Source organism: Sturnira hondurensis, unplaced genomic scaffold, assembly GCF_014824575.4.
Source record: "Sturnira hondurensis isolate 20B ecotype Veracruz unplaced genomic scaffold, ASM1482457v3 Scaffold0007401, whole genome shotgun sequence".
Lineage (NCBI taxonomy): Eukaryota > Metazoa > Chordata > Mammalia > Chiroptera > Phyllostomidae > Sturnira > Sturnira hondurensis.
Window position 1 is genome coordinate 5,891,634 of NW_028080032.1, and position 12,457 is coordinate 5,904,090.

The following is a 12,457-nucleotide window of genomic DNA, read 5'->3' on the forward strand; positions in this document are numbered from 1 at the left end:
CTAGAGTTTCATTCGTGCACTCATATACAAAAGTATTTAAGTTTAGTTCAAACCTTTTTCTCTTATTCCATCAAGACAATGTCCATCTCCCGGGAGTTTGGTCTTAGAGGAGGAAAAAAAAGAGAGCAACAATAAATTCCAATGAGAGATACAGGAAATGAGACTTGTCGTGAGAACATTCTTCCAGTCTTTGCATGTTAACTTTACTGAAGCTATGTCATTGAGGGCCAAGACCTCAAGAAAACAAGAACTGTTTAGCTAAATGCTTTCCACCGCGGGGGTCTCAAGAATGTCTTTATTTTTGGTTTAAGATGCTGATTTACCTCAACAATTTTTAGATATGGGTGCTATTGGGCATGATTGGTCATATCCAGAAAGATCCCCAGTTAGGAGAGAAGTAGTTCATTGTTCGTGTTGTCTTTGATTTGTTTCCAATTTAACAAATTCCTTAAAATCTCTTGTTAGGCTCATTTGTGTAAAAAAAAAAATGGGCTGACATTATTATTCTGGGAATAACCATGATGACGGAAAGCAAAAAGGAGCTGAGAAGAGAAGGGAACAAGGAGGATTACTTTAGACAGAATGGTCAAAAGAGACCTCTCCGAGTAAGCTGAATAATTAAGCTAAAATCAAAAAAACAAAACAACAACAACAAAAACCAGACAGAACCAACATAAGAAGAGAATAAAAAGAGTTCCTGTGAAAAAGAAATAGCATATGCAAAGGCTCTGAGGCTGGACAAAGCTGGGGTAGTGAGCCAAAGAGAGGGTGGTATAAAATGAGCTTAGGAAGGCATGTAGGTTCTATAGTAGCTAAAAGAACTGCAAGTTTATATTTAATTCAAGTTTATATTTAATCCTAAGTGTAGTAGAAATCTATTAAAGGATATTAAGTAGACTGTGGCACAATCTGGTTTTTATTCTAAGATCCACTTATTTTCTGTATAGATAATGGGTTGGAGAGGGCAAGGAGATGGAGGTGGACAGATTTCAAATGGGCTTTCAAGATAAAATCACCAGCACTTCTGATGAATTGAATATAGAAAGTGAGAGACAGGATGAGTCGAGATATAGTGCAGCTTTTCCCTAAATGAAAGGTGGTACCATTTATAAGACAGGTAAGGCTTAAGGTGGAGCAATAGGTTTCGGAGGTAAGGAACTAAGAGTACGAGGAGACACATTGTGATATTTGTGAAATTCCCTAGTGAGAATTTCAGGTAGGTAGTTGAAATTTTGAGTTCTAGGAAGAGATCAAGGATAAAGATATTAACCTTGACATTGTTGGCATTTAAATGCTATCGGAGCCATGGGATTGGATAAGATCACACAGAAAGAGCATAGAAAGACAAGAGACAGAATGCTCAGGATTCCCAACATTTAGAGGTTGGACAGTGGTGAAAGAACTTACATAAATGTCAAGGAGGTGGCAAGCAAAAAGAAAATGATATTCCAGAAATCAGGAAGAATATTTCCAGAGACAGTAAGGTCAGGGCTGCTTAGAAATCAGTAAATACAAAAACAACGACAACGCAATGTCCATCCAGTTGGGCAACAAGGAGGCCGTTGTTAACCATGTTGAAAGCAGGTTTGATGAAGTTGGGGCGGGGGCACAGCCAGACCAGAAGGAAAGGGGAGGTGAGGAAGTAGAGACAGCATGAAGAGGGCATTCTTCCAAGAAATTTGGCTCTGGCGAAAGCCACCTAAAAAACTTTGTTTTCCTACACATTGTAAAAGAACAAAGCTCTAAGGTTCTTGTCATATTACAGTCTGGTTTCCCTTCCTGTTTTGATTGCAAAATTATCTTCTTCAATTTTCAATTAGCACCAACCGGAAAATCACCTCCTTTCATCCCAGCATGAAACCTGGACATTATTGTCCTGTAAAGTAACCACTAATTATGTTGGCAAAAGTAGACTTCCTGAAAGTCTGTGTCCTTGCTGAACAAAGATTTCATTTAGGCGACCCTGATTTCTTGTTAGGAGCTGAAAACATCTTTCCACGTTCATAAAACCAATTAATTATTCAGGAGAAATATTCCCATTATAGTTCAGTCAAGAAATTGAAAATGACATTTTAAGGGCAGGAGTAGTTTATTTCCTATCATTAGTATAAGAATAACTTTGAGAGAAAAGGAATTGGTCTATATTCTTCTCATTTCTGTCGCACCTCCTATCTTTGATAAGACGTATGAGGGACTATCTGTTCTCAAGACTTTCTACCCCATTCCCAGCTACAGAACCTAAACCAGTGTTTTAACTTTTCCTTAAAATCCCTCTGGCTCCAGCATTACGTATGTCCTTTGTCTCTTCCCTCCTCAACACCATCCTTTCCTTGGCTTAACTAAATTCGGCTGCCAAGATGGCCCCCAATGATGCCTACCTCCTAGTATTTATGCCCGTGAGTCATCCCCTTTTTCACTAAATAGGGTTGATCTCTGACCAATAGATTATCACAGAGATGACAGAGAATGACTTTCAAGGCGAAGTCACAAAAAGCACTATAGCCTCTACCTTACTCTGAAAAATCAGAGTAAGCAATCAGAGTGGCTTTACTCTGAAAAATCAGCCACTTTGTCAAGGGAAAGGTAAAGTAATGCGTGGAGAGGTCCTCATGTGAAGGATCGGAAAGTTCCTGCCTATAACCAGAACCAAGTGAGTGCACCATCTTGGAAATGGATCTCCCATTCCCAGTCAAGCTTTCAGATGACCACAGCCCCAACTGACAGTTTCCCGTGAGCCCCAGAGCCAGAACTGAGGCAGGAGACAGCATAGGAAGAACTCTGAGACTGCACTGCTGCTACTGGCCAGCGTCTAGCATCCTGGTTGCCAGGAAATGCCTATAGCACTTAGGTAGGATGAAGAGAAAACAAAGGCAGGAAGGAGGAGGGAGACATGTCTCACCCACTAATTCAGCAGTCCCGAGCCTGTTCTAATAATATCGCCAGGTGTTCCGACATCACAAGAAACACTATGTTAGCATGGGAGGAGGGAAGCCCTTGAAATTCTATGTAGCGTTTCCACTATCTGGGAAAGAAAGCCTTGAAACTGTGCTTTCATCCCAAGGCCTGAAACATGAGAGAGGGTCCACAGTGTCCAAAGAAGTCCGTGAATAACTTTGGGTAACTGCTCCAACTTTAATTAACTGCCTCCTGCCACGTATCTATTTTACAACAAGATGAACAAATGAAGTCTGGAGCAAGATAAGTGTTCGGGCTAACAGACCCCCATGCATACTTAAATTTGGGTAGTCACATCCCCAGGGGAAAGCTGACACCACATTTACCTGTCAATCAATGCATAACTTTTTTATTCCCATCATGCCAACTATACAGGTCCTCAAAAAAAGGACTAGCTCTCTTGGCTCCCTGGCTACCTGGCCTCTGGCCACCTGGGGGCCTGCCACCCTGGCTTTCAGCTGATCTTACTTTGCCACTCTGCTGCTCCAGGAACCTATGCCTTTCACACCCACCCCCAACATTAGCTGGGCTCGTTCTCTTCCATGGGAATGATTCACTAATGAACCCTGATTGCACGCTAATAGATTTGCTGATCTGCAATTCTTTGCATGCATTGGCAAGAAGAACCAGGTCTCTCCCATCAACAGAACCACACAGCTAAGCTGCTTCTAAATTCCTGACCCATAGAAACTATGATATAAAATGATTATTATTTTACAACACTAAGCCTCAGGGTTATATAGCAATAGATAACTAATACATCACTGAGACTAAGTTACTGGGAGCAGCTCCACAACCTTCTAAAGAGAAATGTGTTACGCTCAAACTGGTAACTGATAAATTTCAGAAAATAGAAAAAGTGGCATAAAAGATTCAAGGCAGAGAATAAGATGAGGGTGCAATTTTTCTGTGCTTGTGTGTGTTTTTGAAAGCAGGGGAGGGCAGAACATGCTAATACATGGTTAGGTAGGTCCTGATAGCCTGTCTTCAAATCCAACTCCTCCTAAACCTGTGCTTCTGGTCAGAGCTTCTTTTCTTCCTTCCCTTTAAAAAAAAATTTCATTGAAATAGATGGCAGTAGACATGAAATAGCCACTCTGGGGGAAGCGAGCCACCATGTTAGATGTCTATCTTTAGACCACCACACTGGCAGAAAGCCCAGGATAACCATCTGGAGAGGTACGTGCAAAGAGAGATGCCTGGGAAGCCTCCAGCTCCTCCGTCCACCCCAAGCAAAGCGCTAGACATGCAAGAGGAGAAGCCATCTTGGACAGCTGGTCCAGTCTGCCTTTCGGCCAACTCCAGCCTCACCCTCCGTCTAACTGCAGCTACACAAGAAACTCTGACTTAGAACCGCCCAGCTGAGCCCAGTCAGCCCACAGAGCTGAAATGATAAAATGGTGGTTTTAAGCCACTAAGTTGTGGAGCGGTTTGTCCTGCAGCAAAAATAATCAGAATAATGAAAAAGGGAGTAGCACCGGCATCTCCAGAGACAGCAGCCTCAAGCTTTCTCCTTTCTCGCCCCTTCCCACAGGAGTATCCTTCCCCCACCTGCACCTTGGATGTGAACTTCTTGGCTAAGGACTGGAAAGACTAGTTCGAAAATGGAAAACCAAGAAGCAGCAGATTCTTCTTTAAAAACTAAACAGTTCATTATTTCAGAGGCGTTCATTGCAGAAGGAAAATGGGTCAAGTCTGAAAAAACAACTCACATGGATTCTACTAGTAAAACAAGAACTTGGGAAACTGTGAAACGTACAACCAGGAAATGACAGTGGGCTGACGGTGTGACGATTATCCCAGTGCTGCAAAGAACTCTTCATTACGATTGTATCTGTCTGGTGAAACAGTTCTGTCCACCCATGGGAGGCCGCTGCCTAGAATTCCCCGCAGGTCTCATAGATGGTAACGAAAGCCCAGAACAGCTGCTCTGTGAGAGCTGGAGGAGGAGACTGGCTACAGAGGTAATGTTGCTGAATGTTCTCCAGCTGTCTGTATGGATCCAGGCTTGTCATGAACCACGCACATCATGACAGTAACTATTCATGGAGATGAGGCTGAAAATGTTAGTCCTGAGCCAAAGCTAGGAGATGGAGAATTTGTGGAAGTAATTCCCTTACCTGATGAAGAGACTCGAAGCTCTGGTAGCTGAAGAAGACCTGATGGTGGACACTAGGGTCAACTCCTATGCTGTGGCACCGGAACATGCAAACACAAAGCCATCTGCAGTGCCCTTCCTGAGCGTTGCAGGCCAGAGGAGGGTAGCCATGTTTCTATAAATGAGGTCACCAGGCCTCCTTCACTAAGGCTTTGCATTCAGCTAAGTTTAATGGAGATTTAAATGACCTTTTTCATAAAATATAAACAACAAAGACTGCAAACAAAGAAGAAGCATGAAAAGGGAGTTTATCAGAGAACACTAGGACTTCAGGTCAAGGCTGGTGATCACTGATTTGTAACAGAGCCATTTGTCCAGCTGTGTGACTTTCTCCTGTTCAGTTTCTCAGGTTCAGGATCAGAGAGAATGAACAGCAGGGCTTACGCAAGATCATTATTTTGCCACATGGCATAAAGAGACATCAAACACCCACGGAGTGATAAATGGGCATTTAACAAGACTGTGTTTGATCTTAAAAAGAGAAAAGGAATCCAGAAAATGAAGGTCTGGTTCCCAAAGACTTGTTGCCTAGGCCAGTGTTGTCCAGAGAATGAAACTGTTTAAAATATCTATTTTTCAAGCTAATGGTTGGGAAGTTTTCTCTTCTAAAGTCTCGGTCCCCTTGTTTCACCCACAGTTTTGTGCCTTGGATTGTAATTACGTAGGCAGACACTTGAGCCAATCCCTGCTATGAAATGACAGCATCTGACAGGGCAAGGACCACCTTATTCTTTTGAACAGCCCTACAGCCCCCTGTACTGTGCTTCACATGGGCCTTCAAGAAACATTTGTAGTGCTGCTGGGTATTTAGTTTTAAGAAGTATCCGTGTAAGAATGTCCGAACCTGTAGAGAATGTTTATAATAACTTATCTGAGCCAAAGAGAGGATTCTTGGAAGCAAGATCACACTGTGAGAAAAAAAATGCTTTGGAGAGCAGTTTGCCGTTTCTTTTATGCATTTGAGGTTAAGGACAGAATTATAAGGAAGATCACATGAAAGTGGGAGAAAGCAAGGCAGGGATCAGATTACAGGATAATTAACATTCTGTACTCTCGTGAGGGTGGTCACCTTTAGAAAGAGGAGTCTGAAAGTCTGCAATGTCAAAGGTGTGTTAACCAAGCTTCACAGAAACGATGCACAGGGCTTGCTGGAGGCAAAGATAAGCCTTGAAAAGATACCTGCCTGGGGAGTGACTCTCCACCATGACCTGCCCAGCTAGGAATTTATTATCAGATCACTTCAGAGATCACTTTCCACAGAATCTCCACAAAAGTAACCTCAGCATCCTCTTATTGTTAACATTTCTTAAAAAAAAAAAAGATTTTATTTATTTTTGGAGAGAAGGGAAGGGGCAGAGAAAGAGAGGGTAAGAAACATTGATCAGTTGCTTCTTGCAGGTCCCCCAACTGGGGACCTGGCCCCTGGCCTGAACCCCAGGCAGGTGCTCTGACCAGGAATCGAACTGGTGACCTTTCCATTTGTGGGATGACACCCGACCAACTGAGCCACAGCAGTCAGAGTGTGCTAATGTTTCTTGTTCATGAAACTGAGAGCTGGAAGCTTTCAAAACCGCCTGAAATATGCTTCCCATCATGGTCTTTGGTCACTTTGATGACTCCCGTTGGTCAGTTCAACCTCTTCCTTCTTGACATAGCTCTTGACTTCGATGAAGGCTTCCAGTGGCAAATACTTCAGGCTCAGATGTTCACTATACCATTTAATAATAAAAAATGCTTATTTTTCAGTGAGGTAGGAAAAAGCAGGATGACTTTTTTAAAAAATATAAGAGTCTGGCAGGACCTCTGGCTGACAAGAAGATGGCATTTGAGAGATTAGAGAAAAGGCTTTGGAACTGAGTGTCCCTAGGCTTATCAAGTGAATGGTTTCTACTAACAAATAGTCAAGAATAAGGGGATTTATTTTAAGAAAGTAGGGACACGCTATTAAAGTCAACAGATGGAATGCTCTCCCTCTCAGCAGCTTGTCTCTGCCTTTCCCTTCCCAATCGTGGTGTCCCCGCCCCCCCCNCTGGGTGTCCCCCCCCCCCCCCCCCCCCCCCGACATGTTACCCTTGCCTTTCTCCTAAACTCCAGGGACCCTGCTACCTCTCTAAGTGCCTTCCTGAGCCTACGCAGCCCGCCTGGATCACTTCTACAATACTACCTCAGCAACATTCTAAATACACTTTCTCTTACATCTTACAATTTGGGAAAAAAAAAAAAAAGACAGTCAGTAGAACCCAGGTTTATTCTCTTGACTTGTACCACCCACTGTTTTGAGGCTGTTCTACCTGGGGAACACAGTGTGATTTATTGCCTGGTGTTTCTATAGAATCAGCTCAACGTTTCTTGATAAGTTACACACTCCGCAACAACCACTCCCAAACCGATAAAACAGGCCTGAACCCATTCTGGATTGGGAAGTAGCTGCAATGTCACAAAACAAAAGTGAAAAAGGCCAAAGTGGGTAGAGACCAAGATTTCATCCCATGATTGCGTCGTGGGTGTGGAATGGAGAATATGCTGAGTTTGCACAACTGGGTTTTTAATCCCACTAAATATACACAAACTTTCAAAATATTTAGAGCAGAGACAATCAAATCTAAGTATTTGATTACATCCACCAAAACCTGAAAAATTAGGGATAGAAAACACTGGCTTTATTTTCTACATAGCTTGAAAAAAGATTTTTAGATGAGTTAGTCTTTTCTAAATGAAAGCAGCTATAATTATCTAAACTCATTGTATGAAATAAATGGGCAGGATATTTTGTGAGTCTATCATTCAAATTGGAAAACTTTTCTTTGTGTCATTTAAAGAACCCTTTAAAGAGGGACCAATAGGTCTCTGTGTCTCTTCTACATGGCTTTTGTTAGTAACTTTTAATCCTTTTGTTATTAAAAGAGTGGCGGCTTGAAATTAAATGGTAGATATTTGTGGCAACAAGTATAATACAGATAAACATCTTTGAAAGGTAAAATCCTTATTAAGTAAAATGAATTTTTTAAAGATTTTATTTATTTATCTTTAGAGTGGAAGGGAAGGAGAGAAGGAGAGAAATATCAATGTATGGTTGCCTCTCATGAGTCCCCTGCTGGGAACTGGCCTGCAACCCAGGCATGTGCCCTGACTGGGAATTGAACCGCGATACTCTGGTTCGCAGGCCCGTGCTCAATCCACTGAGCTACACCAGCCAGGGCTAAAATGAATTTTTTAAAGTTACGAACTGTTTAAATAAACTTTCACCTAATTATCTTTTTGTTTGATCAATAACATTTTAAAGGCATGTATCACGTTGCAATTGTTTAAATCCTAAGCTATAAATTCTAAGTTATTTATATTTAATATCAATAGCTATTCTTTTGGCAACCAAGACTGGAAATGAGAGGACATATTTCACAAATAATCAAGTTGTGTGGGATTCGCAAGCTCAAGAGAAACATTTGTGTAGGTGAAAATGAGCTAGTATAACTTATTGGAGCCCGACTTCTACTTGCCTTGGGAATTTGTAGGCTTTATCTCTGTATTTGTGACTGCCACATCCAGCTTTTACAGAAAAAGAATTTTTTTGGAGACAAATCACCCAACCCACCTTTTCACAATATCGTTGGTGGGCTATAAGCATGATTTCCTCTACTTACTAACTGTAGAAATAACATGTGGTTACATGATTTATCTAAAGTCGCCACAAATGTGATATGCGAAAAGAGAAATGAAATTGGAATAAAAGATGTTGAGTATAATCTTGATGTTTGATATTTACCTTGTATGCAAATATATCCCAGCTATTGGTTTGCTCTCATGAATTATGGAAAAGCAACTGTGCAACTGCAAGGCGTGGGCGATCGACTGGCATCTGCTCGCCAGGGAGGTGATTTAAACCCAAGATTGTGGCACCAGGTCATGCACAGTGACTAAGGCTATAATTTTAGGTGCCTTAAAGTTTGCTTAGTGATTCACCATCTGGAGCTCCTAAAATATATGATCTGACCCCAAAACACCAGGTGAGAGATAGATACTAAAGGCCTGCAAAATGATGTATTCCTTGAACATTCTCCCCTGTGGTTGGACTCCAGCGCACCTTGCTACTTAGGAGGCTGGTAGCGTCAGCATCCCCTGGGAGCTTGTTAGAAATACAGAATCTGTAGAAGTGATCTGCAAGGAATTGGATTCCCTGTGCGAAGCATTTTAAAATATCACTCAGTGTTCAGTCCTCAGGGATGTAGTAAGTTTTTTTTTGGTGGTGGCGGGGGGGGGCAGATGTGTAGATATTTTTAAATATTTTGCCATCATTTCAGTTTTTTATTTTTTGCGTTTTTATCTGATGGCATTGTTTCTTATAATAAAACACGTTTCTAATTGAAAAACAAAGCAATATAGAATCTCAGGTCCTAGACCTGCTGAATCACAATGTGCACTTTAACAAGAGCCTCCCCAATGCACCCCCAAGTGATTCAAAGATAATTGATAAGTTTGTGAGGCACTGATCTTGCTGTAGGTCCTAGGGCATCCCATAATTTTATTTGATTTCTGTAAATTATCCAATGATCCATGACACATCTTTCTCTCTCTTCTACCCACTTCTCTTTTGTTCTCTGCATCTCCTCCTCCATCTCTTCCTTCTTTTCCTCCTCCCTCTCTTCTTCCTCTTCCACCTCTTTTTTCTGTCTCTACACGCACACACACACACACATACACACACACACACACACACAGATGACTATCTGAATCATTTGTGAAAAGCTATATCCATCATGCCGCTTTCATATACACACACACAACCTTTTTATATGGAAGAGCAGAGGATCACACAATATTTTCTCAAACTTGTGACTTCAGTTTTATGATTTGGGATATTATTTATACTGTTTGTTGAATAAGAAATTCAAAGTTCACCATATTAAAGAGCTTTCCTTGTTCATAAATGTCACTCATAGTTAATTGGGGCTTTTTTTTTATGCCTGCTTCAATACTCCATCTCTGGGAAGAAATGGCTACATTTTAACTAACATTCTAGTCATGTATGTGTAATTTTTTGATATGTCTGAAGGGAAAACTGAGGAGGACTAACCACTGTTTGTTTGGATTTGAGTGTGGTATTTTTTTCTCCCAGATTTATTGGGATGTAATTAACACATAACATTGTGTAAGTTTCAGGTGTTTGATGTGTTGACTTGATACATTTCTATATTGCAAAATGATTACCACCAACGCATTAGCTAACACTTCCACCCCACCACATAATTACCATTTCTTTCTTGTGGTGAGAACAATTAAAGAGTTCCTCTCTTAGCAACTTTTTTTTTCTTTAAGAAAAGTTTTTAGATGACTTTTTAAACAGATAGGAAAAAAAAAACCTTCAGGTACATTCTTTTCAGTTTGTTTCAAAGGATGTCTAGGAAAGGCCTTGGGTACATGTGTTCCATCTTCTGGATTTTTTCCACCCTCAAAGATAACCAAAGTATCCACATTCTCTTATCTATTTGAAAATACTAGATGGTATGCCCAGAGGAATTTTAAAAGCATGCTTGAAGGTATCATCAAAACTAGGTTAAATTTAAATTTGTATACGTACTATATACTGTGTAAAAATACCACAAAATACTCAAAGGAAATTTTTTCCTTCCCTTTGAACAGTGAGGTTCAAAGTGACTCCAAAAATAATCCAAAGAGGAGTTTTACACAACCTCTTTTCTGGGTGTTACAGAGACTTTGCCCTTCAGTGTCAGCCTCTTCAGCCACCATGGCAAACCTTGCAAAGGCACAGAAAAGAGCGTCTTAGCAGCTTTCAAGCACAGTCAGACCTCATCAGCTTCAGAATTTGTCAAACCCTGGACTCATGGCATTTTGATGAGAAAAAAATGTGTCAGCACCAGATTCTAGCCCAGGACCGGTCACTGTACTTGCTAGGACTTGTGTGAGTCATGATGCCACCCAAGAGCAAGTGCTTCATCTTCAGGTGGGGAGGAGGGAAGGGAGAAAGTCTACTGCACTGACCAAAGAAATGTGAGGGAAATGGGGTCACGTTCAGAACTTTGTGGAAAAGCTTCACCCATACAAAGTTCTAGGAAACCGGAACATGGACCTGTTAATGAATAATGCCACACTTTAGAAACATTTTGAAACATAGACAGAAACGAGTTTCTCTAGATAGGTTTTTAGTGAAACTCCCTAAATCCGAGTCTCTAACAGTGTTCAGTGAAGCCAAGAGACAGAAAACAGAAGAAATCCCCAAGAACTCACCTGAAATTGTCTTGGAAAAAGACTCCTCTTCCAACAGTTAACCCATCTCCTCCTCCTCCTCTACCTCACCAAGCATCCCACTATGCCAGGAACCCCTGTTAGTACAAGTAAAGTGAAGTTAAATTTTATTTTATTCTTATATAATCAATTACTTTTTTTTTCAGATCTTATTTATTTATTTTTAGAGAGAGGGGGAGGGAGGGAGAAAGGGAAAGAGAAACATGAATGTGTGGTTACCTCTCATGTGTCCCCCACTGGGGAACTGGCCCGAAACCCTGGCATGTGTCCTGACTGGGAATCGAACTGGCAACCCTTTGGTTCTCAGCTTGCGCTCAATCTACGGAGCTACATCAGCCAGGGCATAACCAATTACTTTTTAATCCATGTCTGTTTAGTTTTAAGGCTTTATATTACAAAACAACCTCATTACTTAGTATTATCCCAGTAAAATGTGAAAGTTCAAGGGACTTTCATGAATTATTTCTAATTGCATTATTTTTTATGGGAAAATTTTATTCAGTACTCAGTTTCAGCACTTGTCATGAGTTCTAAAATGAATTAACATGGGTACCAAGGTCCACTCTGTAGTACACCCTATATAATATTATTAGCTATGTGATGCGGACACCAGCCCACAGTGTCCAAGGTGTTATGGGTGAGATGAGATACGTTCACATGGACTACCGAGTCCTGTGGAGGAAAAGTGATGGCGCAGCCACTCTCTCTAGGGGAGACTGCCTGGACCCTCTCCTTGACAGGCTTTTATTGGGTTCAATTCGCACAGCAATAAAGCCCATCAATCATTGTCAGGCACAAATGATTAAACAATAGATAACATTCAAAGAACTCTGAGGGCTTATTCTGAGTCAGGATCAGATAGTTTATAGGGCCAGAAAACTTTGGGGAACAAACTCATTTCAGGCTTGGACCCTTATCACTTAAATTGAGGGTATTAGCAAAGTAGGCTTCACAGGATTTTATGTGTTCTCTTTTAGGCCGGATCACCCTAGGGAACCCGCCCTTTCCAGCACAGGGCGGCACCCACCACTGACATTGTTTCAGGCTTAAGGCATTGTTCTAGGCTTAAGTCAGGCAGGGGAA

At 41.3% G+C, this 12,457-nt stretch overlaps 1 non-coding gene and 1 pseudogene across 1 annotated transcript; one reads left to right on the plus strand and one right to left on the minus strand.

Annotated features, from left to right (window-relative positions):
- The first annotated feature begins 4,559 nt into the window (after positions 1 to 4,559).
- Positions 4,560 to 5,234, plus strand: LOC118990933 (ADP-sugar pyrophosphatase-like; annotated as a pseudogene).
- A 5,523-nt stretch (positions 5,235 to 10,757) lies between these two features.
- LOC118990951 (small nucleolar RNA SNORA26) lies at positions 10,758 to 10,878 on the minus strand. Its single transcript, XR_005067317.1, has one exon. It is a non-coding gene; the product is annotated as a small nucleolar RNA SNORA26 (small nucleolar RNA).
- Between the last annotated feature and the right edge of the window lie 1,579 nt (positions 10,879 to 12,457).